The sequence below is a fragment of the Protopterus annectens genome, chromosome 1.part0 (genome assembly GCF_019279795.1).
Source record: "Protopterus annectens isolate FY-2018-M chromosome 1.part0, PAN1.0, whole genome shotgun sequence".
Taxonomy (NCBI): domain Eukaryota; kingdom Metazoa; phylum Chordata; order Ceratodontiformes; family Protopteridae; genus Protopterus; species Protopterus annectens.
The window spans coordinates 410,837,223-410,863,929 of record NC_056725.1 but is presented as its reverse complement, the minus strand read 5'-3'; the positions used below and the strand labels follow the sequence as shown (position 1 = coordinate 410,863,929).

Here is a 26,707-nt window from a genome sequence, read left to right as displayed (position 1 = left end):
CCACCTCTTTCTTTGCCATGTGCCTCATCTCCTTATACTCATGTCTACTTTATTCATCTCTTTGACAATCCCACTTTTTCTTCGCCAGCCTCTTCCTCTGTATACTCTCCTGTACTTCCTCATTCTAACACCAGGTCTCCTTGTCCTCCTTCCTTTGCCCAGATGTCACACCAAGCACCTTTCTAGCAGTCTCCCTTACTAGTTCTGCTGTAGTTACTCAGCTATTCGGTAACTCTCCACTGCCTCCCAGTGCCTGTCTTAACTCTTCCCTAAACTCCACTTCACAATCACCCTTTTTTAACTTCCACCATTTAATCCTTGGCACTGCTTTCACACTCCTCCTCCTCTTCTTGATCACCAACATCATCCTACAGACCACCATTCTATGCTGCTTAACTACACTTTCCCCTGCCACCACTTTACAGTCTCCAATCTCCTTCAGACTGGCCCTCCTACATAGGATATAATCCACCTGTGTGCATCTTCCTTCACTCTTGTACATCACCCTATGCTCCTCCCTCTTCTTAAAATGCATATTCACCACAGCCATGTCCATCCTTTTCGCAAAATCCACAATCATCTGACCTTCTGCATTCCTCTCCTTAACACCATACTTACCCATCACTTCCTCATCCCCTCTGTTCACTTCACCAACATGCCCATTAAAGTCTGCTCCAATCACTAGTCTCTCACCCTTGGGTACACTCACCACAACTTCATCCAACTCACTCCAAAATTTCTCTTTCTCATCCATTGCACACCCAACTTGTGGAGCATATGCACTAACAACATTCATCATTACACCATCAATTTCGAGCTTCATAAACATCACTCTATCAGACACTCTCTTCACATCTAAAACAGTCTTGGCATATTGTTCCTTTAGTATAACCCCTACCCCATTTCTCCTGCCATCCACACCATGATAGAACAATTTGAACCCGTTTCCTAAACACCTGGCCTTACTTCCCTTCCATCTGGTCTCTTGCACGCACAATATATCAACCTTCCTTCTCTCCATCATATCAGCTAGCTCTCTTCCTATGCCAGTCATACTGCCAACATTCAAAGTTCCTACCCTCACTGCTACACTCTTAACCTTCCTCCTCTCTTCCTGCCTTCGGGCATGCCTTCGCCCTCCTCTTCTCCTTCGGCCAAAAGTAGCCCAATTTCCACCAGCACCCTGCTGGCTAACAGTACTGGTGGCGGTAGTTGTTAACCCGGGCCTCGACTGATCCAGTATGGAAATATGAAATTTTCGTGCCATAAGTTATGTGGCAGAATTTTTACGCTGGATGCCTTTCCTGACGCAACCCTCCCCATTTATCCGGGCTTGGGACCAGCACAAAGAAATGCACTGGCTTGTGCATCCCCAGTGGCTGGGTTTATATATATATATATATATATATATATATATATATATATATATATATATATATATATATATGTATATATATATATATATATATATATATATATATATAAGCAACAGAATAATTACCACTGTCACCATGGCCAAGGTAACATACGACATGAGTAAAATGGAAGATTGTCTTTATTGGGATAAGCGCTTTCGGATCTCCTAATCAGAGCATAGGTAACAGCAAGAGAGGGGAAGATGTTAACAGTTTAGTAGAGAAAACAGAATTGTACTTGATAGGCAGGCTGCAGGCATGCAAATCTCCAGGTCTCATTGCCTACTTACCAATTAAACCTGCTTTGAAAGGAAGAAGGCTTAGGAGGCATGTGTGAAATTTTGCTAGAGAGGGTGTGTCACTGAATTGATTGGGTATGCTTTAGTATTCAAAATTTTTTTTAACTGACTTGTTTTATATGTTTCTGATGAAGGATCAGGAGATCCAAAAGTGCTTATCCCAATAAAGAAAATCTTCCATTTTACTGGTGTCGTATACTTTGTTACCCTGGCAGTGGTGACTGTGGTAATTATTTTGTAGCTTGGATATTTTGTGTTGCACAGTTCTTCAGTAGGAGGCTTCCTACTTTTGTCTTAAAAAAAAAAAATATATATATATATATATATGTATATATATACATATACATAGATACATATCACTCTTTCTCTCTCTCTCTCTCTCTCTCTATATATATATATATAAATCAAATTTTATCATTTTCTACTTCAAACAATTGAAAAAAAATAGTTTCTGCAATGCTTAATGCTGTTTTCTTTATGTTTGATGGTAACCATGGGTTCTGACAGTTTAGACTGTATAGGGCTAGCAAGACGACTAGCTTGAAGGTATGTGCATTTAATATTCCTTTGAGTCAGGTACACTTTTCTAAGTTTATATTTTGGAATCTCTTTAGCCCCTGAAGTGTTTCAAAGATCACTTGCTATAATCATTGAAGATCTGAAATCTATTGCCAGTATATTTGATAATATATCGTATTTGGATATTAGCAGTCAAAAACATGATACATGTTTCATTAAATTGCTGGATAGATTAAGGCAAAAACATTTGCTCATTAGAAAAATAGGTGCCAAATCTGTGTACTGACTGTCATGTAAAAGGTTCATGTTTTGCTTTTTGCTGATCTTTAATTTGATCTTGATTAATACAGAGTAGTTGCAAATATGTATAAGTGCTATATTAGTTCATCTCATATAATTCAACAACATGGTGAGATATTTTTCAAATTCTGTTTCAAAATTATCAGATACAAAAGCACTCATAAGGAAGCTGCTAAATCATATTACTGGTTTTGACCAATGAAACAAGAGAGAAGTTATGGAAGATCCTACATTAAAATTCTGTGACATAACAAAACCCTATTCCTCTATAAACAGATGATAATAAACAAGACTTTGGTGTAATTCTACTGTAAGAAGGCACACCAATCATGCATGGGTCAAGAAATTGGACAGATTCTCAAATCTGCAATGCATAGCTTGAAAAGACAATGTTGGCCACACCGTTTGCTTGTCAGAAATTCCATGACTCTATTTATGGTTAGGTAGGAACTTTAGAACCAGACCATGACCCATTTCAAAATGTATTCAAGATGTCTGTTAACAAAATGTCAGCTCCACTGGCCTAGAGTGATTGCACCCTGACTATGACCATAGTAATCCATGCTTGATAGTAACACAGGCACCTGCTGCAGTTAGCCTCTCCCCACGGAGTGGCAAAATAGAGCAGTCCTATATTACAATTACTTGGATGAGAGGCATCAGCATCATTTGGGGTCATTGTGGTGCATGTGTTTGGCTCAGCAAGTCATGAACATAGTATCCTTCCTTAGCTGGTAGAGATAAGCATGTACAATCCAGAAGAGATGTAGTGGCCCCCAAAATGATGTGGGTCACAAGTCTCCTGACTAAGAGGAGAGGCTATGATTTAAAAAAATAAACAAAAAAGTGCCCTCATTGCTGGATTACTGGAAAGACAGATGCAATCCCTGTGGTTGCCTGAATGATGGCTCCTCCATTTTTGGGGAAAGCTTAATAGTCATCAGGCATGGGGGCAAGAATCATGGAAAAAAAGAAATTCCATTACAAAACTTCAGCAAGAGTCAGTATAAACCATTTAGTGCATATTACTCTTAAATATGGCATCAGTGTGTAGCACGTTAAAGTTTGAGAAGGAAGACAAAATGTATATACACACACACACACACACACACACATATATATATATATATATATATATATATATATATATATATATATATATATATATATATATATATATATATATATATATATATATATACGGATTCACATTATAAGATCAAAATCCTAAAATATTGACTTTCAGAATCTCAAGCCCATAAAGTGGAAAGCCGAAAACCGCGAAAGACCAGAAGCACGACATTCAAAATCTCGCATGTTGGAGATGTTGAATTAGCAATTCTGGTGTTGGACTGTGTTCATAAATTCAGATAAGTGTTTTTGTTAAAGGGTTTTGTGCAGGGGCTGTGGTGTGTGTTAGTGTGTTTTGTTACAGTGATGTGTGTGGGTGAGGGGAATGTTGCTAGTGTGGTGGTGTTTCGTTTCTGTGTGTGTGTGTGTGTGTGTGTGTGTGTGTGTGTGTGTGTGTGTGTGTATGTAGTGCGACCTTGGAGTTAATATATTTAAATAGGGGGGTGTGGGTGTGCAGGGGGGCTTGCCCCCCCTGCATATAGTAAGGGTAGGTGTGTGTGCTTGTTTAGTTGTGTGCGTGTGTGTTGTATTGCTTTTTTGAAATTGTCAGGATGTATTTGTGTTTGTATTTGTATGTATTGTGTAGTGTGTGCTGTGTGTTTTTGTGGTTTTGTGGTTTCGCAGTTTTGGGTTTCGTTGTTGTCTGGTTTCGTTTATATGGATTTTCAACTTCATGGTCTTGAGATACTGAAATTCAATATTTCAGTATTTCGAGATTATGAAGTGAACCCATATATATATATATATATATATATATATATATATATATATATATATATATATAAATCAAATGTTAACATTTTTCACTTTAAACAATTGAAAAGGAGTAGTTTCTGCCATGCGTAATTTTGTTTTCTTTGTGTTTGAAGGTAACAATGGCCGAATATACCTACAAGAATGTAAAATGGAATTAATGGAGAAAGGTCTGAAAGTTCTCTGGCATGGTTCTATCACCTCTTTCTGCTATGATCTGGAAGATCTTAGAATCAATACAAGAGAAAACTGGACTACAATTGGTTTGAGTTGTAATAATGAATAGTTAGCCAACTAGTATTAAACTACTTCTTCCAAATATGTGTACTTAATTTCCATATTCATGTGAGCTTTTCTGTGTACAAGGCTTGTTATGTAAAGGTAACCAAGCCATTATTTCAATTTAACTATGTGTGAGTATGTTGACTAAAATACATATGTCACTTTTAAGAATGACCAAGTGTAAAGAAAGGCTCATGATGTTCTTTACTGACCTAAGATGTCTAAAAAGACTGAAAATGATAAAATGATGGTAATATGTAATGTCTGTAACATGTTCAAGAAACAAAAAATTTAAAGCATCACATGATACCATATCAAATTCTGTATCTTCCATGAATAAATGTAGTAATAGATTTGTTACAGTACAAAGGTGCACATTATCCCCTTTGCATGGCTTGCTATTTCACATTTCTAGATGATGTGTAGTTACATGAAAGCACATGTCCTACTGTTGTACTTCTGTCTATTATCTTCAGGCATGTTATTCTTGATGTTGTGATATTGGACAGTCATTTATACGCTATGAGTTAAGAGTTTCTTACTTCTGTTATACAGTGGTAATTCAAACACATTGCTTTAAGTTCTCTGTATCCACAGTGTAGCAGACAAGTGCAACAAATGGTACAGGCAATTAAAGTCATGTTGTAAAAAGGATAACAGTTCAGAAAATTTGGACTGATATCTGTCAGTTCTAGAAGGCATAAATATACTTCTAGTGTCTGTAGGCCTCCCTGTGGCATGATTGTTGATGGATATCCGTCTCCTATCCAAACTATGTACCCGTACTCATTGTTAATACCTGACAGTAACACATGTACAACTGAGGCATTGCAGAAATGTCATAGTAAATCATTCACACTGAATCCTATGTTACAAAAATGGGGAAGAGCAAGAATGACTTAACCAAAACTTGCATTGTTTGATATCTTACAGAAAAACATTGTTTAATGTATTGCAAATGGTCAAACTAGTATGAACTCCTGCCATGAATCTCCACAGAAGAGACAGGACACACCTTCTTAAATGAACTAGTCCAAGAGAAGTGCAGATGTTAGTTAGAACATATAGGTGTAATTTATCTATGAGGTCAGAACTAAATGATCAGTTATACTTCCTCAGTGTGAAAATACACCTGTGAATAGTAAGTTAGTTGACCATAAAGATAAAATCGCAATACTCATCGAAGATTAATATGAATATGAATATGAATGTTTCAGATCCAAAAGTTTCAGAAAAGGGCAGTAGTCAAGTTCTTTTACAACATCCTGTAAATACATGCTATACACATAACTGAGTGATTAAAAAAAAAGTGTGACAGTAAATGCATATAATATTTACATTTCTGAGAATCTTCCTCTAATAAAGCAATTAAGCCACGACTTCATAATATGCAATTCTGTCTATAACCTGATAGCATAGTATAGTATAATATATATGGCTATAGAATGTAATAGTTTGTGTAACTAGTGTAATCATTCTGACATAAGGAAGACTGTTGCATAGTTATATGTGATATAAAGTGTAACTGTGTCTTTAAATGGTAGGTAAAAATAAGGGCATCAGTGTATCATGGAACCTTCTGACTTGACCAATTAATAATAATTCATGGTAACTACACATCATATCATACGTTTTTTCTTTCAGATATTTTGAAATATATGTAAAATATGGTAGATTGTTGAGAAAGCTAATGTCTTTGAGAGCTACAAGGCTGAAAAATACTGAACTGTGTTTTAGTAAAATTCTCATCAACGCTGTATGAATAAATTGTTTCAGTATTGTATGTGAGTACAGAAGAAAAGTAAAAAAAAAAATAAGTACATATGAAAAATGTCCTTGAATACTGAATTAAATAAAATGAGAAGTACAGAGTCGAAAAGCATACGTGTCAGATCATGTATCCATTTAAACAACCCTTTCATATAATCATTTGAAAATATATCTTAAAAGAGGAGAATATATAAAGTATTTTGTTTTAAGAAAATTGGAGTCTTAGCTTTATATACTACTAGGCTGACAGTCAAGGAGACTTTTGCGGACCTTAGCATAAATTCCCAGTTGCTCCCAAGCACTGTTTGGTTGAGTGACTTGCTCAAGGTAACACAGTAGATAAATGAAAGTGGAGGGAATAAAACCCTTTACTATAGGAACTGCAGCTCACTGGCATAACCCTCTGAACCAACTACCAGAGTAAGATTTTCTTTTCCTTTTCTGTGATTCAGTCTAAAATCCACATGGACAAAGCTGAAAACACATACCTGGTCTCAGTGTAATCCTTCTAGCAATTTCAATACTGTATATGTCACAAGTTGGAATGGATGGGTTGATTCTGTTTTTGGGGCTTGGCTATCACAAAAATATAGGAGAGAATAAAAGGATTCAAATTAGTAGAAGCAATCATGCTAAGGAGTAGTTTCAGCTCCAGTAAAGTTGAAGATTACAAATATTCCCCTATAAATAAGACAAACTTTGAGGACCAGTAGGACCATCCTTTACTACAATGCAGACTGATTAAACATCATCTATCATTTGCAACAATCTGAGTGTACAGTGCATGTACATAATTGTATACAAAAAAGAATTGTCAAGAAAAGAAACATCAAGGTATGCTGTTGTGTGCTATTAACTCCTCGCCATGTTACTTAATACAGCAGACCATTTGTGAATATCCTAATCACACTCATAGCCGGCCTTAGGCATAGACCAACTAGGCAGTCACCTAGGGCACCACTATAGCATGGGCACTTTTCCAGTATTTATTTGGTGCAGGTAGACCAGGATGGGGGCACCAGGTAGTGTGGTGGGGGGTACCGTGGACCTCTTTTGCTTAGGCCACCAGTTGACTTAAGGCCGCTCCTGATTACACTTACTAAAGTACTGGAATGATGGTCAATGAATTCTTCATGGCAACATTCCATTTCTTCTGTGCTATACTCACCTGTGAGTTAATGTAACCAAAGTTATGCCATCACTGCTGATTACAGTACAACAGTCGGTTTTCAGAGTTGTTTATTTCTTCATCCAGCTCGTTATTTTAGTTTGTTTTGAATGGTCTGCTTTCTGGAAGTTATCTTTTTGGGTCATAAAATCATTCAACTCCCTTTTGGAATATTGGTAATCACAAAAAAACCCACTCGGGGCACAAAACGTAAAACAATTAAAACAGTGAAACCACAAAGGATGCTCCACAGAGAACGGTGAATTAACCACTTTTATTACCAAGGAAAAAACGACTTAGCACTTTCACCAGTACAACTGGCTTCTTCAGAGTCATTTAAAACTTCACATTCTCATGTACTTATTGCACTCAACCCATAGCCCTTTTGGAATAGTTGACAAAATTCAAGTTTCAGTCTGCTGTAAAACACAGCCTGAAATGACCAGGTAGAATACAAGATTAAAGCTTAGCTGCTTTGCATTTAATCTTTTGGCATATCAGTATAATTGCATTCCATTTGCAGATCGTAGTTTTCATATATCCAGCTATCCAGCTAAGCTGGCTTCACACAGTAAGATTAAAATCTCATAAAGTTTAGTACTGACACCCTTCATCTCAATAGGCAGTAGCTAGTAAGGTTCTGCAAATGGAATTTAGAAGTGTATCTGACAGAATCTCAGCTGTATAGTTTGTGCAGCAAGCAGAGCCATGATGCTTTGGGACCTGGATGTCATTGGTAGAAAAAGACAACCTTGAAAAATGTGTCAGCTTTATTTATTCCTCTTGCTTCTAAGACCAGGAACTGCAGAGGTATCTGATTTTTTTGATAGCTTATGAATCACAAGTGCGTGTGCGTGTGTGTGTGTGTGTGTGTGTGTGTGTGTGTGTGTGTGTGTGTGTGTGTGTGTGTGTGTGTGTGCTATGTGTGTGTGTGTGCGTCTGTGTGTGTGTGTGTGTGTGTGTGTGTGTGTGTGTGTGTGTGTGTGTGTGTGTGTGTGTGTGTTTGTGTGTGTGTGTCTTTCTGTGTGTTCCTGTATTGTGGGATAAAGGAGGTGAATTACAATGTTCTATTACATTTATGGGTAAAAGTAATCTTCTGAAGAGATCTGTGGTGCTGTTATTATTATTGTGCGTATACTACTGGTAAAAGGGATTTGTAGTTTTATTGTTGGTATTGCATTTGAGAACTAGGAAAGAAAAAATTTGCCATTGTGTCATGGAAGGCATGAGAAGTGGTTTATTATGTCTGGTGTCTTATAATAATGCGGCAGAAGCTACAGTAATTCGAATGCACCCAAATCTTAGAATTGGTAGCCAGAGGGCCCTTCTGTCACCTTTGTAGGATGAGTTTACAGAGGTGTTTTGTCTTTATAGCTGATGAGTCATGCCATGGTGGAGGTTCTCTGTTATTCTGGTGCAACAAAAGCAGTTATGCTTGGCAAGGTGATAATTACCTAGGAATAGTCACTTCACTCAGATATATTGTTTTGGTATTAGGAGCAGCAGTATACTGCGGTGGTGGTGCTGCGGTAGCATTGTCACCTCACAGTACGAAGTTGTCCTGTTCGATTCTCAGATAGAGCATCTTCTGTGTGGAGACATGCATGAATGGGTGTACCTTCATTGAAGGTTGTGCATCAGAGCTGGCAACTCGTCATGTAAAAATCTACTGCCAATCATTAGCGGACCAGAGTTCTGCTGTGGCAATCCCTAACCGGGAAAAGACACAGCAAGTGTGCCATTAAGAGTATCAAAGAAATGTCAATATTCTATCATGCTTTTATTCCCTGTACTATCCTACTGTTTTTTATAAAATTGTTTCTACTCCTTGGAGTATCCTACTGTTTTTATAAAATTCTATTTACATATATGATTTATAATAAAAACAAATTAGCACTTATATATTCAGTATTACAAATCTGTCTCTTTTGTTTAAACAACCTTCCATATAGAGGATTATCATCAATCCTCCAGTCTTAATCCAATTGTTATGTATTCGAGACATGGATGTTATAAGGCAAATCTTGACATATGTACAGGCAAATCTTGACATATGTACAGATAACATCCAGCAAGGGGAATATAAATGGGCAAAAACAATCATATTTTTTGTAGTAAATGGAGCTTTACTCGCTTTACTAGAAAATACAGAAAAAAAGTAGGAGTTGGTCTTACAGTTTTTTTTTCTTTTTAGTGTTTACAGCTTTGAAAGCTGTAACACTTTCCACTGCCAAACATAGAATAGTGGCAGGAAGCAGAAAGAGCTTTAAGATGTATTCAAGTACTTCAGTCAGCCCCCCCCCCCCCCAAAAAAAAAAAAGCTGATGTCAGAAAGGCGCTTAGCAAGCCTATCTTATTAGGATATGTAAATGCACCACATGAACATTAAATGGTGAATATATCCATGTGAGCTAATTGGCCCTGTGAAATACAAGCACTAAAGTAATCTATTACCATGCAACTTGGACATCTGTAACCTTGCCTTAGAATGAAAATGAGTTTAAACTGTTTTGTATCTACCAGCCTGTTTCTTGAATAGGAGTTGAGAGAGTGGAGTTATATTTCATACAAACATATCCTTATACAATTCAAATGTGGAGTTCTGTAATCCTTAATAATGGATTTGAACAATCACATCACATCTGCTTGAATAAAGGGTAGTGCTTCCACCTGCTTTGTTCATTCAGTTTTGCTTAACTGTCCTTTTTTCACACTTTTAAATATAGTCCATTTCCTATGGCTTTCTTGTTCTGTAGGTTTTGGTGCCACAGCACTGTTGTCTTAAAACTGCTATGTAATCAAGAGTTCGAGTCTGTGAGCGTATAACTAAAAGCTGTACCTGTTATGGATAGTAGAAGGAATTTATAAGAGATACAACAGTCCTTGGTGTGCATTGTGGTGAAATAATCATGTATTTCAGGTATGCTGATCAGTATAGAGCACAGCATTGTGCCACTGACATAAGGATATGCACTTAGATTATCAAAATGTCTGTGGATGAGTTGTACCAGGTTCTGAAAAAAGATCCAAGATTTACAGGTGTTATCTTTGTGGAAAGGTTCACTACCAAAATGATAATGTTGAAAGGGAGGTGGTAACTAAGTGATGCCTAAAACTTATAAATAGGAATAAGCACTGAAGCACTGACTGCAGTAATTTAAGTTTGAGAGACTTGCTTTGACTATAAAAGTGTTTGATGTTGTTGATTGACTCCTTGAGCTGTTAGACTGAGGGATACCAGTATTCAGCCCGGCTACTGGATACAGCAGGTCTAGAGAATGTATGATAGGATACCATGTGTTTAGATATTTTGAAGAATTGGCGAGATCAGGATAACAGCACAACAGCAGTATGTACAAATATCTTTTATTTTAAAGATTTGGTTGCCTTTAACTGGCAACATTTTATTTTAGTTTGAAATGTGATGTGTTTCCTCCTCTCTGCTGCTGGACTGTATGTGTAAGTTTTTGTGTGTCTGTGTGTGTGTGTGTGTGTGTGTGTGTGTGTGTGTGTGTGTGTGTGTGTGTGTATGTGTGTGTGTGTATGTGTGTGTGTGTGTTTGTTAAGGAAATTTTGAAGAATTCTAGCAATGCTGGGAAAGAACCTTCCCTTCCTCATGAGTGCATATTTGTATGTTTGTGTGAGTGCGTGAGTGTGTGTGTGTGTGTGTGTGTGTGTGTGTGTGTGTGTGTGTGTGTGTGTGTGTGTGTGTGTGTGTGTGTGTGTGTGTGTGTGTGTGTGTGTGTGTGTGTGTGTGTGTGTGCGCGCGTGCATATATTTGTTGGTGCATGTGTTTGTATGCATGTGTGCATAATTATTTTCAGTGTCAGTTTGTGTGTGAGTGTGTGTGTGTGAGCATGCATGCATGTTGGTATGTGTGTGTCCATATGTTTGATGGTGTGTGTGTGTGTGTTTGTGTGTGTGTGTGTGTGTGTGTGTGTGTGTGTGTGTGTGTGTGTGTGTGAGTGTGTGTGTGTGCGTGTGTGTGTGTGTGTGTGTGTGCGCGTGTGTGTGTGTGTGTGTGTGTGTGTGTGTGTGTGTGTGTGTGTTTGTCAAGGAAATTTTGAAGAGTTCTAGCAATGGTGGGAAAGAACCTTGGCTCTCTTTCCCTATGAAACTGCAGTGGCTGAGAGAGTAAATAAATAAACAAACAAACAAATGAAGAAAACAACAGCAAAAAAAAAAAAAAAAACAGCTAGAAGAAAACATTTGCACTCACAATATATCCATGTATGTGAGAAGGAGGATGAAAAACCTGCGAACATTTAGAAAACAAAATTAGGGATGTTATACAAAATCAAGGACAGTTATGGCCAAGCCTATTCCCTCTTCACCTGTTAGTAAATGCCCAACACAAACAAGTGGGGAGGGCAATAAAAAAGTTGCATTTTGATTTGAAGAGCGTCTTTTAAAATATTTCAGCAGCTGCGGCTAGGTCATCTCAACAAAATAAAATTCTCTGAAAGCTTTTTCTTTGATAAAAAGATTAAAAAAAATGCCATCTGGACAGTTTAGAAAATGACAGTTTTCTATGGGCTGCTATGGGCAGTACTTTGCAAGTCTGGTCCAGGCCATGACTGTAGGTAGAATCTGTAATTCCAAATCTAACCATCTTTAAATTGAGTAGTTGTAGTGCCTGATTTCTTACCATCATACACAAGGATACAGGACTCCATATTTCACATCTTAAAGTGCCATTGTGAACCATAATAATGCCATGCACATATTATATATGCCTGCTATGCATCAAGCAAATGAGGTGCCTATCAATGTCTGTTGGTGATGGCAGATGGCACACATGAAACTTGCCTTGGTTGACAATTTTTTTCTGTCATTTTTCACTGAAATTGTTGAATGCTATTAGTTTGTATGTGCATATATATATATATATATATATATATATATATATATATATATATATATATATATATATATATATATATATACTCAGAAAAAGGGTTCATGATGTAGAAATGTGCTCAAACACTGTGAGAATGCCTGTTGGGTCATTTTTTTCTCCATGTAGGAATCATAATGTTCCAGATGAGATTTCTGTCTCATTCTATGACCTAAATAATTAGATGTGGGAAATAGATATGAGCAACAGTTGTGGATGGGTGGACATCTATGTCATGATTAGCCTGAACATACTTTGTTTTCTTTGCTTATAAACCGTGAGAGGAAGGTATGTTTGAGCACCATTTTTTCTTTGTGCATGTACATTTGTCTCAGACTTATCCCTACTATATCTTTGAATTTAGATCCCCATTACTTTGTCCCACTAGTTTATCACATTAATCCTTTGCCTTTTAAAAACAGGTGCTGATGGCATTACGTTCAGGCCTCCTCTCACCTGTATATAGTAACAGTGATGTTAACTGGGGAGGTGTGTTTGTTAATAGTGCACATATATTAAGTATAAATTAATCATAGGACAAGTAAATAGCTGTATTTAAACTGGATTTAGATTTCTCTGCTTCTCAGTCTGTTTTGTCACTATAGTCCCATTTCTACCTTTTAATCAGGTTAAAAATAAACGTACCTCACACATACCTATCTAGGGCTTCCAACTAATTATGTGTTGTTGTTTTACATTTTTATCTTTAGATAGTTGACATTTATATATGTATGTCTAATGTCCCCTTCTCCATTGTCTTCCATATCCCTGATTGTGTCAGCTCCTTATTTCACAGTCTTGTCTTTGTTATCTGTTCATTTGTGGGGCCCTTGTAATGACTCTACTCTCCTAACATTAACTTAATTCTCTTACACCTTCTACAGGTTATCTTCTTTGCATGTATGTATCACCGGGTCCTAACACAGATCAACACAAATGTCTCATGACCCAGTGATGTTGCCATCTTGGTGGTCTAACGGTTAAGGTGTTTGCCTTACAAACACAAGGTGCAGGGTTTGAGTATCACAAGGAATAATTGGCTAGGCTTACAATGGCTCGCAAGGGCAGTTAGCCTAGTGCTAACCTCTGAACATGTTTTAATAGCTGTAAGTGTATGTATGAGTTCACACCAAGCATCATAAGGGCTTGTGCTCGAATGATGGGCCTTACTGCTGCTTGTGCATCTCTGTGGCGTCACCATGCTCCTACATAGTCTTTCCATAGTCTCTACTGCAGCAGTGGCCAGCATATTGAACAAGCTGCTCATTGTGTACCCTTGCCTGGCCACATTCATTGTTAATAGACATCAGGTCTCTTTGTGCATGTACAGTAAACTGAGTAGGGCTTGATACACTCATGGCCACAGTGTTACTGAATCCCAGAGTTTATGCTGTATTAATTGTTTGTGTTTTGTCCTTCTGACTTGGTCATAGCTGAAAAATATCTTTGCAGCAACCTACCAATCTAGTTAAAAACCTCAGTAAATAAAGACATAAAATAAAGACCCATTTCAGCTGCTGCTTGGGTTATACAATGTAACACTACAAACTAGAAACAGAAGTTGCATAATGAAACAGTGAGTATAACACAAAATGAACTGAAGCATCTATGGTTTTCTGGTACACCATATAAAAAGTAGAATGCTGCCTTGTTAACTTTAATTTAAAATCCAGTGAGAGTAAGTCATAACAAATACTGCAGTCTCTACAAAACAAGAATTGGAATATTATAGGAGTGTATAAAACCAGTTAAAGACTATAGCTACAAATATAACATGAATACTGAAGAACAAAGTATTCACAAGGACCACTGTGATCGAGGCAGTAATGCACAGTGAGATTTAGTGGGCACATGCACAGGCATATTCAGATCACAAAGGAATTAAAGTGACTCACAGACGATGGCAAAATAAAAAAAATGCTATAGTATAATATAAAAGTGCCATTAAAGTATGGACAAAGCACACTATGACAAGAATGCCACAGTGGCAAGATATACTTGCACAGTAATGAATGAAATAGCAGTATTACTCAAGCTCTGAAAATGAACCCAATGCATCTAAATACTACACAATAGTAGAGAAACTGTGTTGTCATACTGGCACGAAAAAAAAAACTAAAAAAAATCCAGAGGATAGACAAGACTGTGGTATATACCAAAAATTTGAGGGATTAGTAGTGCTGGACAGAGAACCAAGACCACAGAAAGACTAAGCAAACGAAAACCATGCAAGAATAAAGGATACTAGATACTGAGATTAAAGCTGAAGAGATAAGAGGGGAGTACAACAAGATGATAAATGGTTATCTGTGAGGAATGAACAAAATGTTTACAGACAGCTTTGACCTTATGCTAGATAACTGATAGTAACCTGAAGAGACTGAAGTCAGGGTAGCCCTTTCTAGATCCTAGAATAAAGTGTTGAGCATCCATGATAATTAGCTCTTAGCTTGTTTACAGGTCATTGAGCAAGAGTAGGCTACTGTGGTGCAGCGGTTAGCATTGTCGTCTCACATCAAGAGGTTCTCCCGTTCGATTCTCGGCTGGAGTGCCTTCTGTGTTGAGTCTGCATGTCCTTCCCATGGTCGAGTGACATTTAAAGACATGCAGGTAGTTACGTGCATGAATGGGTGTGCCTTCTTTGAAGGTTGGGAATCAGGCTGGCAACTCTGCACCGTATAAATCCACTGCCAATCATTAGTCGACCGGAGTTCCGCTGTGGCGACCCCCTAACTGGGAAAAGCCGAAAGACATTACTGAGCAATATAGCACAGTTAGTGTGAATGAGCAGTGTATAGCCTTTATGGTAAGGTCCTATGATAGTAGGACAGTAGGTAAGGTGCTCTAGTTTGAATAAGAAAGTGGATAGTAGCTGGTGTTTTCTTTCTTGATAGACAGCCAATAGGCTATCCTTATCCTATTTCAGAAAAGTTAACATAAATCTACAATGTCTACTTGACAATATTCATATATTACACAGCTGTTCAACAGAGATATTATTCATAAAGTGGAAGACATGCTGAACCCATAGCATTAGAAAACTATTGCAAATAGGTAATCATACTCTGTGCTTCAGAAATGTTATTTTCCAGCTGCAAAAAGGCCTGTAACTAACTCTGACATTGAAGGTGTTCTGCAAGGAGTTTTAATATAAGGCTATAATTAGCATTCAACCTGGTACCTAAATAAGGAGGTGGTAGCAATTGCATTTCCTGTATCACTCATAACAATCTGGTAAGGTGGAACTTGTTTTAGTTGTAATGCAATTCCAAGGAGCATCGGTTCTGTTTTAAGTTTCAACAGCATTAATTTGTTTTTAAACCATCTCAGTAGTTGCTCAAGGCTGACTTATGACTGTTTGAATAATGTGGTAGCGCATGTATCTGACATAAAAATAAGTAAGTATGATGCATAAAGGATGGGACAGAAGGTTGGGCGATCAGTGGCGAAAGCATTAATGAAAAAAACAAATAATCAAGATCAAGTCCCTGTCACAAACTCATATTAAAATTACCAGGGCAGGACAGCAACAAAGCAAGAGTAAAATGGATTAAACTTTTAATTAGCTAGCAATTAAAGCAAAGCTACAACAGCCTGAACAGAAACTTAAGTATCCAGACAGGACTTACTATAATGACACATGCTGACAATCTTCTTCTTTCAGCTTTTCCCGGTTAGGGGTCGCCACAGCAGATCACCTGTCCACTCATGATTGGCAGTGGAGTTTTAAAGTGTCAAGTTGCCAGCCCAGCACCCAACCTTCCACAGAAGGCACACACACACACACACACACTCACACCTAGGGCCAATTTAGAGTGTTCAATCCACCTGCAACATGTCTTTGGGATGTGGGAGGAAGCTGGAGCACCTGGAGGAAACCCACACAACCACAGGGAGAACATGCAGACTCTGCACAGAAGGCACTCCAGCCAAGGATCAAACCAAAGAACCTCTTGCTGTGAGGTGACAATGCTAACCACTGCACCACCATGGCCACCCTAATGACTCATGCTGACAATATGGGCTAATAATCAGTATGTAGAGAATGGATGACCTGTAGCTTGTACCCTGATTGGAGAACGAACGTTCTCCAGCAGGATGTTAATGTACAAGTAATGCTCACTAGAAAATGAGTCACATTAAGCCGCCATGGAGTTTGTACTGAAAAAAAACTAACTGCCCCCATTATTTTAGGCACAGTAAGCAGCATTTTTGCTGTTTAGTGAGTGTAAAATAAAAAAGACAAAAAAAAAAAAATTAAAATAAAGCGCGTGTGTGAGTGTATGCGCATATGAAAGGAAGAAACAGAGATCGAATGAAACAAAAAAGTGTGTGTATGTGTGTGTGTGTGTGTGTGTGTGTGTGTGTGTGTGAGAGAGAGAGAGAGAGGGAAAGAGAGAATGAAGATTGAGAGTGATCGAGCAATCCCCTGGCAACTGCAGCAGTTAAGCGATTTGCATACCTCTTGACCTCTTAGACATACCTCTCAACCTCTTAGCATAAGAAATCTGGACAAAGCCTGACATAATGGGGGGACAAATGATCAGAAATAGGGACACAATTTAAATATTGCTCTTATAAACTTAGAAAGTTACTAGAATAACAGGATTTGTGTTAGTATGCATTTTCTAAAGAATATGAAGTCTGAAACTCAAAAACACCATTATTTAGTGACTTTAATCTTTAGATCATCCCAGTGATTTATTTATTTGTCTTTTGTTAACCAGGTTAATCCACTGGAAGATTGGATAGAGTGTATGTTAGTTGGGAGATTATTCCAGGTTTTAGATATGGAGTACTTATAGAGTAATCTGCCTATAGTTTTGTTAGGCCTGTGAGTGTTAAGAAGTACTTGGTCAGTACTATGGAGAGATCATGTGGGTTTGTAAAGGGATAGGAGGGTAGACAGGGAGGGACAGTCTGTGGGTTTGTAAAGTAGAGTGTGTGCCATCTGGAGCTGTGAAAGTTTGTGTAGTTTAGGAATTTGAGCCATTTTAGTTGTTTAAGGGCAAGGCAGTGATGGGATCTGTAAGGGAGATTACAGGCAAATCTGTCTATCTGGCTGTAAGTTTGAGCCAGTTTGGTTAAGAGATTTGCTTGGAAATGTGTAAAAATAGGAGATGCATAGAGAAGGGAGGGGAGAATATAGGCTTGGGTGAGTGTGATGGATAAGAATTGTGTGTGTCTATACAGTTGACCTAGTTTTGATTGGTCATTCTGATGGATTGTTGGACATGATGATCAAATTTCAGTTGGTCATCAATTGTAATTTCTAGAAGTTTAGTAGTGGAGTCAGCATGTATAATGCTGTCGTCTAGGGAAGAGAGACTGAAAGCAGTTTTAAGGTGGGATGATGATTTTGGAAGGAAACAAAGTTTAGTTTTCTTTGGGTTGAGGATGAGTTGGTTTTCAATTAGCCAGTATTTGATGATATTAAAAGAAGTCTGTGTGAGGGAGTGGAGGTCAGTGGGATTATCAGAGAGGGTGATAAGGGTAGAATCATCAGCGCATTGGATTAGTGATGAGGAGTTGCAGGTGGAGAGAAGATTGTTAGTAAAGATATTGAAGAGAAGGGGGCCTAGGATGGATCCTTGAGGGATGTCTGTTTGGATAGGTAAGGAGAGAGTAGGAAGTCTGCCGTCTAACAGATTATTTTGTGTTGCTGAGGTAGCTACCGAGAATGGTGAAAGTGGTGAGGTTTAGTTCAGACAATTCAGAGAGGAGTCTAGGGTGGGAGACAGTGTCAAAATCTTTGGAGAGGTCAATGAAGAGATGTGATATCAGTTCATTGTTACCTATTGCTTTTGCTATGGTCTGGGTGAAAGATAGAAGGGCTGTGGATGTACTATGGTGACATCTAAATCTGTGCTGGGAGAGGGTAACAAGATTTTCTTGAAGTAGGTAGGTAAAAAGTTGTCTATAAATGCATTTTTCGAGAATTTTTGAGAGGGGATTTATCAAAGACACCTTCTTTATGAGGAACAGACTAAAATATGGGGCAAAAATCTGAACATTCTGCAAAAATCATTACAGGTATGGTCTTAGATCTAGGTATCTGGATAAGGCTAAAATAAGCAGGGGACAAAGCTTCAGAATAGGAACATATTTTAAATGATTTGTGTTAGCATGCATTTTCTGAAGGAGGGGCAGGGGGAGTGAGTGAGATCCACCTCTGGCAGCAGTAAAGAAGTTTGCATACCTCTGGACCTGTCAGCTGAAGAAATCTGGATAACGCCTTAAATAAAGGGGGAACAAAGACTCAAAAATAGGAACATATTTTAATTATTCCTTGTATAAAATTACAAACTTGCTTAAATCAAAAGATTTGTGTTAACATGAATTTTCTGAAGGAAATAAAAGTCTGAAACTCAAATGTATGTCATAATTTAGTAACTTCTATCTCCAATGACTGGCAAGTTTTAGGAGTAAGAGATCAAAAAATAAAGTAAATACCTGAATATTTTATAAAGTGTTATATTTTGGATGAAAAATACTTCCTCTAACACCATTAACCATTGACACCATGGGTGGTGGAGTGGTGCAGCTGTTAATGTTGTCACCTCCCAGCAAGCGGTTCTCTGATTCAATTCTCGGCTGGGGTGCCTTCTGTGTGGAGTCTGCATGTCCTCCCTGCACTCATGTGGGTTTCCTCTGGGTACTCCAGTTTCCTCCCACATTTCAAAGACGTGTGTCTGGAGCCAGGGCCTCCACTGAAAGTAGTCTCTGTCCTAGTCAGACTTTCCAAGTCAGCGAATATTAAATCAATAAACTAACATATACTACATCAAGTTTGAAACCTTAGGTGGAGGAACTGTTTTACATTAAAAATATATAAAAAAATAATATAGGAATAACAAGAAAAATAAATAAGTAAATCACAACAACTTTACAGACAGTCTATTCTCTAAGCACAGTAATGCCCTCCAGGGTGTGTGCTATTCTGGAAAATTATGCCCTTCCAAGCATAAGGTCTTGGGACACCTGTGGGCAGGCATTATTTCTACAATAACACACACTCTGTTGGGCATTATTGCTTGCTTAATATGGATGGCCATTTACTAGCATATGACTTTTTCCAAAAAAAGTGAACAAGTGAACATGGAGGCACTGATATAGACCTGAAACTCTATAAATGAGCTTGTTGGAGGTATACTTTAAAACAAAAGATGAACAAGGTATTTTTCTACACATGACACCTGAGCTGGCAGAAATAAATTAAGGTTATGGTGGTGACTTAATGGCTAAGGTGTTTGCCTTACAAACACAAGGTGCAGGGTTTGAGCCTCACAAGGCATAATTAGCTAGGCTTAAAATGGCTCGCAAGGGCAGTTAGCTTAGTACTAAACTATGAACCTATGATAATAAAATGCATTAATGGTTTGCAGAATCGTACCTCTCGACAGTCCATATTTTTGCAGAATGTCCAGATCTTTGTCTAATATTTTTGGTCTATTCCTCATATAATTTATAGTTTTCTGACAAATCACTGGGTTGATCTGAGGACTGAAGTCACTAAATAATGACATGCATTTGAGTTTCAGACTTCAAATCCTTCAGATAATGTATGTTAACACAAACTCTATTGCTCTAGCAACTTTCTAAGTTTATAAGAGCAGTATTTAAAATCTGTCATTATTTTTGGGTCTTTGACCCCATTTTGCCAGGCTGTGTCCAGATTTCTTGCACTAAGAGATTGAGATGCATTTCATAGCATACCTTCAGGGAACAGGCCTCCACCACCTATATGTCAGGTTTACTTAATTCCTTAAAAATCTAAGTCCAAGGATATATGAGACCTTCTAAAAGCAAATTGAAAGACAGAGAGGCTCCAAAAGGTTGGCATGATCCTTACATCTTTGAATATGATTCCCAGAAAAGAATGCGCATGAATAGAATCTTCAAAAAAATAATAATTTCTTAAATGTTCAACAGAAAGTGTATCTTAATTGATAAATGAAATTATGCTGGCTAAAGAATTGCCATTAGTATTGGCTGTCCTGCCAAAGCACTCACCTTATTGCCCACCTGAGTAATTATGGTATAGTTAACATGGAGCTTCATCTTACAGCATGTTTCTGCAGCAAGTGTGTGAAATCACCATTTAGGACATACCTTTACAGTGACAGCGGTGATTTAAGAGACAAGGCCTCATACTCAGAGTTCTGTAGATGTGGATTTTTATTATTTTGCATTATTTTATAGTATGGACAGCTTGTATAAATAGCTACCTTCTAGATATGAGTTTATATTAGAAATTATACTGAATATATTTCAATAATGAATTGAAATGTATTATGGTATACATATTGGCCACGATTCCAGACGACTTACTCTGAGTGCAAGTGACCACTTACACTGATAGTTGGCATTTTGGAATCTAGCCCCTGTAGTAAGTCTTTTTATACCTTTTTATACATGGGCCTTACACTGAAGTAAGCCATTTTCAGTGATAGCAGGACTTTTGGAATCAGGACAGATTTACACCGAGAGCAACTGTTTTGGAATCCGGCCCATTGTATTCCTGACTATGGCTAATTTTTCATTTCACTATCAATTCTTCCTTGACTACTTTGTTATTTGAAACTCAATAAAAAATTAAAAAATAAAACTTATACTACATGTGTTAAAAATTGGGCATGTTAAAACAAATTGTTTAAAAACAGATAAGTATATGCTATCTACCGCTTATTATGAAAGGTGATTGCATATAAACTGAAAACAGAAGGAGGTGTTTCATCTTTTGCCTTTGGTTTGCATTTGTCCTGTAAGAAAGGATATGATAAATAAAACTTTGGCTCCTGTTTCTGAATAACTTCCCTACAGGTAAGCTATGACTCTAGTCTGGCAATTAGGGAAGGTGATGCTGTTCTGTGTACTGAGTATGGAATAGGCAATTACCATATGATAGATTCACAGAGGGCAAAGTGGTGCTAATGGATGTATTTATTTCAAGCAAAATAAAATACAGAGAACCTTTTTTTTATTTCTATATATAGTCATACACATTTAGGCTTGCATTCCACTTTTAATTTTATATGATAAAGGACTTTTTATTCAATTACAAAGTTAAATTTACCATGGAATAAATGTCATGAGAAAGACTAGTCACGCACATTTTGTTTGCGGATATTCAGTCTATTCAAGATTAGTTACATACTAGAAGAGAATGCCACTGAAGAGAACATAAGCAAAAAATAAATAAGAAAGCCTAACTTTACTTTTTTGCTGTTTTACTTTTAGTTGCGAAGTAAAACCTCTTCAGTAAGCATAATGTTGTACCACAATTTTGCAATCAAAATGTTTCTGTTTCAGGAAACACAACTGCTCCTCTTGAGAAAAAGCTAGCATGCTGCAGCGAGGCCTTTATTTGCAGGAGTTTCTTGTTTATTCATGATTAAATAATACATTTCTTTCTTTCTTTCTGAAACTGACATTCAAGAATGTAAAAAGGATTTAACAGCTTCCAACATTTTGTTAATTAACCTGTCTTCAAATTTTTGCAGCATGCATAAATGCACCATGTAAACTAACACCCAGGAATGTTTAATCAAAATTAAGAGAGGTCTTATTCATTCCTTTAAGCTTCTTTCTATTTAAATTACTTAAGCCTCTTTGTTCAATTTAATGTATTACCCAATTGTTTTAAAATTAATATCTGGTATTTTAGAATACCTGAAAGTTTCTTCAGGAGGATATCATTACAACTAGCGAGAGAAACAGAGAGACAGAGAGACAGAGAGAGAGAGAGAACACTAGCTATTAAAATTCACTATACTTACTCAGTGTACATGATTAATGCCTGCCCCACAATCCCTCATTTACAGATATAAATAAATAAATGTCAACGTAAAGTGCAATGTATATTTACACAAAGACACACACAGTCAGACACATGGTACCAGACGTGGACACAGACATGCATACAAACACACAGATACACACACATACACACACACATGCACACACACTCACTCACGCGCGCGCACACACACACACACACACACACACACACACACACACACACACACACACACACACACACACACACGTATGTGTCTTAAAAATGTTAAGTTCTTGCCTATGTATATATAGATCAAAGATGCAAAAAACAGCAAAACACAGCCACATCATTTTGCTGTCAAGTTGCATAATCTTAGAGAACAGTAGCCGTTGTTTATACTGGATTAGTAGAACTGAATGATGAAGCCTTCATATCCTAACTGACATATAAGATTGATTACAGGTCTGGATGGTGAAGGGCCTGGCTGGGGTTGGGGAAGGGAGAGGTGCGAGTGGCTGATGTCAGATAACCCACCTTGGTGGAAGGGTAGCAACATCACCTCCATGCATGGACATTACAACCTTCTGAAAGACAGGTTGGTTTCAACAGTTCATTGAAAGGACAGCATGTCTGCCTACAAACTTGTAAGCCTACACTGTAGTTGGGCTGACTATGTATGGAAGCACACATCCAAACCCCAGCATTGTCAGACCTCTTTCGATACTTTGCAATTTGGCTGCTAGATAGGTACAGTTAGATCAGCAAGTATCCCAAAATTTGCTAGGATGGTGAATCCCAAATGGTTACCAGTCAACAAAGCTGTGGTATCACGATGCCAGTCCTCACTAGCTAGAGGGATTCCATATAGAGTGATATGTGATACATAACCATTTAACTAGTGGCATGACAGGGGGCAATTGGTCAATGGAAAAAGGCTGAAAATTGACAGGTAAGATCAAATGTATAGCAAAAAAGTAATCAAGGTTTAATTATGAAATCATTGACAAAAAAGTACACCTGTTGGACATAGGTATGACAGTTTTAATATTTGTTTAGTCCTGTTTCAAAGTCGAGCCCATTGTTTTAGCTGTTTTGTTTTACCCTGCAGGGCACCTTCTCATTTTTTTTCTTTTTGATTATAGAAGAATAAACATAAAACTGACACACTGAGAAAAATGAGGTAATAATAGCTGCCTGGTAAAGAGTTGCTCCTTATGGAGTGTACTCACATAATCACCACTCCCCTGTTAGGTGTGTGCCTGTATGGCCGGTGATGACGATGAAGGTCACACGCATTGTAAAATACATAGTGATTTGGCTTTTGGTTTGTTACCTAATAGGCTGGTGAAAGATAATCTGCATATTGTTCATTTCAGTCTGAGTCTGTTGAATTCCTAGGTGCTTCAAATGTCTGGCACCTCTAGAAATGCACATGAAAAAAACACAATCACCAGTGCTTGATTCCTGCTTAAACTTGCAGGAAACCTAGATGAACAGCAGACCTTCACATATCAATTTAAGGAATGTAAACAGCAAATGGAATGTGCTAGATATTTAAAGCTAACATCACAACTCTTCCTCCCAGTAATTAGTTTCTTTCACAGAAGAGCACAAAAACAGAACAATCAAATCTCTCATTGTTATATTTAACTCTGATAGCTTTTCAGCCTCACTACAGCAAACACCCTGTGTTTCCATTTTTGTTACTAACATTTACACTGCTGTGAATTCCACATTACTGGACGTTATGCCCTTTTTCTAAAACTAGCCAACAAATGCAGAGAGCTCATTGGCTAAGAAAAGTATTTTTCGTAAAAGTAAACTACAGTTACCCCTGCAAACATATCCTTACTGCAGATAACTAAATTAATATGTACTTGCCACTAATAAGATCCCAAATCCAAGTCTGTGAAAACCATTAAAAAAAAAAAGTTTAAATCCCTCCCTCCCTCTATCCCCCTCGCCACCCAGTATCACTTATAAACATATGGATCATGGCAGCTTAGCTACAGTACAAACTACTGATCTTGCAGAAGCCATGAATTACATGTCCCATGGTTTCATTCTGCATACATTGTCCCATCTTTGCTTTGGGTATAATAACAGTAATTGCTTTAAAATAATTGTTAACTTAGTGCCATCTTCTTCATTTCTCCTAATTTGAAACATTGCACTTCAGTCAGTAGTGTTCCTATGTCATTCCTTATTTCCTTTAACTCGTATACATATGATAAGCCACAACTAAGTGCCAAACTATAGGTCAGTACCCCTGTTCTTTTCTATGCTGATCATTTCTTACATTACTACTTGTCAACTAAACAAGGATTTAGCTCAACAGATTCTTCAAACCTTAAGCCATGCACATCAGCATGGAAAAAGCAAACTCAAGACCAGCCAGTAAAATAGAAAACATCTGCTCACAATAACCCTTATATCAAAAAAGCCTCACCCCTCATACCTAAGTCTGTGACCATACCTCTTCGTGACATTATCTCATTGTATGGTTAAGACTCTGGGCACCCTTCTCTCACTACTGTATAACCTTATCTCATTGTACGGATAAGACCCTAGACACACTCATTGTATGGATAAGACCCTAGACACCCTTCTCCCACTACTGTGTAATGCTTTATTTCCTTTGAGGTAAGGCTCCTGGTGTTGATGCTTCTCACCACTGAGGTTACTTATCCCCTACTCTGATATCTAAATATAATGCAGACACTAATAAAATCAGCAATTTTATACTGTGCTCCTATCCGCAACACCACCATTGTATCTCTTTGTCTAGAATGGCCTGGTACATAATGCTAAAAGATCATTACCATTAACCTCAGCTTGAACTGCTATCCCAAACTTAAAGGTCCTTCTTCCCAACACCTCCCAGCATCCTTTGCTCCTCTACTTTTTCATAACTTGAACTGCATTTTACTCCCTACAGACTGCACAGTTCTAGCAAAACATTTTCCATTAATAGGCCTCGGCTTTTAAATAACATTCCTTATTTCCTGTATACCCACAACCTCTTAAGAAGTGTCATAGATTTTTGGTCATGAAGTTTTCTGGTGTTGGAAGCAAAATCTATATGTACCCATAGAAATTATATATATGTTTCATGCATCTCTAAGCAGTCATGCTGTCAGCTCCAGATAGCAAGCTCTCTTGTTCTCTTTGATTCTACAGCATTTAAGAGTTAACAGTACAGACCAGCACTTCATTACTGTGTACATGTTGATGTTATGCTAGTCTGATTTCCTGTTATACTACATGATTATCCAGCAATTATTCTCCCTCCCATGGCTATATGCTTTAGAGAATAATACTATAATGCTAAATTGTATTGTGTTACACCAGCCTGATATGAGATTACCATAGAGATTGCTGCTACTGATCAATGGAATATATGCCTTATTGCCTTCCCAGTAGTCATTTAAGATTTGAAACATTTTAATTATTTGGTGCTGACCTAACTACTAGATATAGCTTATTTCACATACCTCCTGTCCTAGATAAAAAGGCTCCTTCTTATTGTCATTCTGTGAGGATAATGAACATTAATGAAGCTGTTACTGTTTCTTATGTCCATCTGGTGTTACTTTATTTATTTTATTTTACTTATTTTACATTTGTTAACCAGGTTAGTCCAGTTGAGCATTAGCTCGTTTTCAGTGGAGACCCGAGGAGAAAAGCTCCGCAATCAGTATTAACATTTTACATAAACTCAGCAAGAAAATTGCACTGGCAGCTAAAACAATTAGAGAAATAACATTTTACAATAAAATTTTATAGAAAACAGTTGGCTACAAATGTTAGAGATCAAACTTCAAAAAGCATTTACAACAAATCATACAGAAAAGCAGTAGAGTACAATGTCAGAATTTTTACAACAAAAACTTAGGTACAATGTCAATGTAGGGAAAACAGTGTTCATTATTTCTAAGTAGTTATATACAGAATAGGTATAGATGGAGTAGTAAGGTAATGTAGAGGTTAAGCAACGAGACAGAGAGGTAGATGGATATTACGACAGGCAGTGGAAGTGAAAGGAGGGATGAGAGACAAGCTAGGGTTAGGTAGTTTCAGGGAGGATGACTACAATGGCAGGACCATTTATTTATTAGATATTCCTGAGTGGCTAGTTTGAAATGTTTTGTTTGGTTAAGGGACCTAATTTCTAGAGGTAGTTGGTTCCAAGTTGTAGCAGGGTTATAGTTATAAATTAAACACCCTGATTTGGTTTTGGGTTTATAGATCTGTAGGAGGTCTGAGCTACGTAATGTCCTGGTTGGGGAATATTTAGTTATAATTGATTGAAGGCTAGGGCAGAAAGATGGTAGAGGATGGAGTGGATAATTAACAGTTGCTGTAATAACAGCAAATGAGGGAATTCAAGCC

The 26,707-nt window shown here is 37.5% G+C and overlaps 1 protein-coding gene across 1 annotated transcript in view; it reads left to right on the top strand.

The window, feature by feature from the left end:
• Positions 1-8,214: 8,214 nt before the first annotated feature.
• Positions 8,215-26,707, top strand: part of LOC122813297 (solute carrier family 22 member 7-like) — a 1,073,907-nt gene continuing 1,055,414 nt past the window's right edge. The window contains exon 1 of the mRNA XM_044085933.1: positions 8,215-8,447. The gene's annotated coding sequence lies outside the window, so the exon portion shown is untranslated. The remainder of the gene's footprint in view (positions 8,448-26,707) is intronic.